General features: G+C 47.5%; 1 pseudogene; it reads left to right on the plus strand.

The window, feature by feature from the left end:
• The first annotated feature begins 3,621 nt into the window (after positions 1-3,621).
• LOC134951913 (U1 spliceosomal RNA) lies at positions 3,622-3,795 on the plus strand (annotated as a pseudogene).
• The last annotated feature ends 469 nt before the right edge of the window (positions 3,796-4,264 follow it).

Genomic DNA, 4,264 nt, shown 5'->3' on the forward strand with positions numbered 1-4,264 from the left:
GGTCACTGTAAGGGTGCAGGGCGCAGGGGGGGCGCCCTGGGCTGCAATATAAACCTGTTTTTGGCAGAAATATAACATATATACAGCTGGGCACTGTATATATGTATGAGCCCCCGCCAATTGTACAGTTTAAGCGGGACAGAAGCCCGCCGCCGAGGGGGCGGGGCTTCTCCCTCAGCACTCACCAGCGCCATTTTTTCTCCACAGCACCGCTGAGAGGAAGCTCCCCGGACTCTCCCCTGCTTATACCACGGTAGACAAGAGGGTTGAAAAGAGAGGGGGGGGGGCACATAATTTGGCGCAAATTACATACAGCAGCGCTACTGTGCAAACATTAAGTTACTGTGCTATTCCTGGGTTATATAGCGCTGGGGTATGTGCTGGCATACTCTCTCTCTGTCTCTCCAAAGGGCAGAGCCGGCCATAGGCATAGGCATAGGCAAACTAGGCAATTGCCTAGGGCATTTGATATGCCTAGGGGCATCAGCAACTTCTGCTGATTAAAATGATATGCGGCATGCCTATATTCTGTGTGTAGCATTTCATATGCAGATACAGCCACAGTCTCACACAGTATATAGGCGTGCTGCATATCATTTTAATCAGCAGAAGCTGCGTGTGCATCCTAACAACATAGCAATGCAAATAAGATGCATTTTAATAAAAAAAAAAGGTGCCCCAACGTTAGCATTGAGGCAAGATTTATGAGGACACATCTGTATCCAAGCAGAGGCAGAGGTCACAGTGTTAGTGGCAGTGTGAGTGCTGTGTGCATGTGAGTGGGTTGATTGTGCAGTAGTGTTCGGAATATGAGTAAGGAGCATTATGTGTGTCATGTAAAAATGCATTAATAATGTGCAACATATGTGTAAGGGGCACTATGTGTGTCATTATGTGTATAAGGGCATTAATAATGTGCGGCATATGTGTAAGGGACATTGGTGGTCATTCCGAGTTGTTCGCTCGGTAATTTTCTTCGCATCGCAGCGATTTTCCGCTAATTGCGCATGCGCAAGGGTGGTCATTCCAAGTTGTTCGCTCGGTAATTTTCTTCGCATCGCAGCGATTTTCCGCTAATTGCGCATGCGCAATGTTCGCTCTGCGACTGCGCAAAGTGAATTTGCTATGCAGTTAGGTATTTTACTCACGGCATTACGAGGTTTTTTCTTTGTTCTGCTGATCGTAGTGTGATTGACAGGAAGTGGGTGTTTCTGGGCGGAAACTGGCCGTTTTATGGGTGTGTGTGAAAAAACGCTGCCGTTTCTGGGTAAAACGCGGGAGTGTCTGAAGAAACGGGGGAGTGTCTGGGCGAACGCTGGGTGTGTTTGTGACGTCAAACCAGGAACGAAACTGACTGAACTGATCACAGTTGTCGAGTAAGTCTGGAGCTACTCAGAAACTGCTAAGAAGTGTCTATTCGCAATTCTGCTAATCTTTCGTTCGCAATTTTGATAAGCTAAGATTCACTCCCAGTAGGCGGCGGCTTAACGTGTGCAATGCTGCTAAAAGCAGCTTGCGAGCTAACAACTCGGAATGAGGGCCATTATGTGTAAAAGGGCATTAATAAAGGTTGTCATAATGTGTAAGACGCATTATGTTTATAAGGACATTAATGATGTGTCTCATATGTGTAAGGGGCATTACTGTGTGGAATTATGTGTATAAATGCATTACTAATGTGTGGCATTATGTGTATAAGGTGCTCTAATATGTAGCGTTGCGTATAGAAAGGGCATTTACTGTGTCGTCTAATGTGAATAAAGAGCAATAGGGTGTGGTGTAATGTAAATAAGGAGCAATTCAGTGTGATGTAATGTGAATAAGGAGCACTACTGTGAGAAGTAACGTTTATAAGGTAAAGTGATACTACTGTGGGATGTAATGTGAATTATGGACACTATCGCGTGATCAAATGTGAATAAAATTGCAGTACTGTGTGGCGGAATTTTAATTGGGGGTACTATTGTGTGGACATGCCCATTGCCAGCAAAAACACACCCCTTTTTGGACTGTGCGCCAAATGTGCGAACTGTTCCTGTTTAAAATATAGGGGGTACAAACACCAAAATAAGTACTGTTATGGGTGAGGGTTGATGGTGCTGGGAAAGAGGTGCAAGGTCAGAGGCGGAACCAGCGGTGGTGCTAGGGGGCACCAGGCAAAATCTTGCCTAGGGCATCATATTGGTTAGGGCCAGCTCTGCCAAAGGGCCTTGTGGGGGAAATGTCTTCAGTAAAAGCATTCCCTGTGTGTGTGGTGTGTCGGTACGCGTGTGTCGACATGTCTGAGGAAGAAGGCTATATTAGAGAGGAGCGGGAGCAAATGAATGTGGTGTCTCCGCCGACACCTGATTGGATGGATATGTGGAATGTTTTAAATGCTAGTGTAAACTCATTGCACAAAAGATTAGACAAGGCTGAAGCTTTGGGACAGTCAGGGTCTCAACCCATGCCTGATCCTATGTCGTAGGGACTGTCAGGGTCTCATAAGTGCCCACTATCCAGATTGTTGACACAGATACCGACACGGATTCTGACTCCAGTGTCGATTACGATGATGCAAAGTTACAGCCAAAATTGGCAAAATACATTTGATATATGATTATGGCAATAAAAGATGTTTTGCACATCACAGAGGAGCCCCCTATCCCTGACAAGAGGGTACATATGTACAAGGGAAAGAAGCCTGAGGTAACCTTTTCCCCTCACACGAGCTGAACGAGTTATGTGAAAAAGCTTGGGAATCTCCTGCAGATTTCCAAAAGGATTCTTATGGCGTATCCTTTCCCATCAACGGATAGGTTAGTTACGATGGGAATCCTCCCCTTGGGTGGACAAAGCATTAACACGCTTATCCAAGAAGTTAGCCCTCCCGTCCCAGGATACGGCTACCCTCAAAGAGTCTGCTGACCGCAAACAGGAGATTACCCTGAAGTCCATTTATACACATTCAGGTACCTTACTCAGACCGGCAATTGCGTCGGCCTGGGTGTGTATGTGTAGTGCTGTAGCGGCATGGACGGATACCCTAGATAAGGATACTATTTTATTGCCCCTGAGGCATATAAGAGATGCTGTCCTATATATGTGTGTATGCAAACTACAGGTGGTGCTGCATGGCTCACACCCTTTTACTTGTCTTGTAGAGCAACTCTGGAGCGGTTACTGGGTCCAGCTGCTGCAAGAAATCAGCTTGAATGCTTCAGGGGCTGGGGCATGGCCAACATGAGCCCCACACTGATGGGGGTGTATAAAGCGATCTAGGGGTCATCCAAGCGCAACCCCACAAAGGCCGCCATGCCCTGCGTGACCATTTTCTCTTTTCATATGCAGACGAGGGTTGCAGCCAACTATACCCATTGCTTGGATGACATCACCATATGCGAATCCATCTGCTGCAGGCCTTCCCCCAGGAATGCTTGCACTAGTTGTTGCATTTGGTTTGTTGTTTGGGGGGTGCTTCAGTATTAGGCAGCCTTCTGCCCTCACACATTCATCTGAAAATGTGTTCTCCCTGCAGTTGTTGTCCCCAGATGAGAGTTCCCTTGTGCTGCCTCAGTTGAATCTCCTTTACTTGACGGAGGTGTGCCTGAGCAGCGGCCCTCCCCAGCCCTATCTCAAATCATACTTATTTTGCTTAGGTGATACCATGGTCATGAAGATTGTTTTCCCAGGGTGAGGTTCATTCATTGCATTCTGGGTATGCTGACCTCTGTGATTTCCCCAAATGTGGGAATCTCGACTGCATAATTTGTGGTAGGGGGGGGGGGGGGGGGACTGCATTTGTGCTTTCCCCTGGTTGGCTCTGGTATAATTTAGATCTCATTGTCTCAGGTCTCTCTCCAGCCTAGTTTGCTGTCTGTTTCCACTTCTCTTTTCTTGAGCCCCTCCCTTCTATGCCCTTGCGCACTATCCTGACTTCTCCCGTCTGCTTACTTTGTGCCTTCCAACGCATAATGCAAACTACAGGTAGTGCTGCAGGGCCCACACCCTTTTACTTGCCTTACAGAGCAGCTCTGGAGCTGTTACAGTGCCCAGCTGCTGCAAGAAATCAGCTTGAATGCTTCAGGGGCTGGGGCATGGCCAACATGAGCCCCACACCAAAGGAGGGTGGGGGGTGTTCAATGCGAACTAGGGGTCATCCAAGCGCCCCTTATCTCTTTTCATATTCAGATGAGGGTTCCAGCCAACTTTGGCCCACTGCTTGGATGACATCACCGTATGCAAATCCGTCTGCTGCAGACCTTTCCCCAGGAATGCTTGTACT

Source organism: Pseudophryne corroboree, chromosome 8, assembly GCF_028390025.1.
Source record: "Pseudophryne corroboree isolate aPseCor3 chromosome 8, aPseCor3.hap2, whole genome shotgun sequence".
NCBI classification, from domain to species: domain Eukaryota; kingdom Metazoa; phylum Chordata; class Amphibia; order Anura; family Myobatrachidae; genus Pseudophryne; species Pseudophryne corroboree.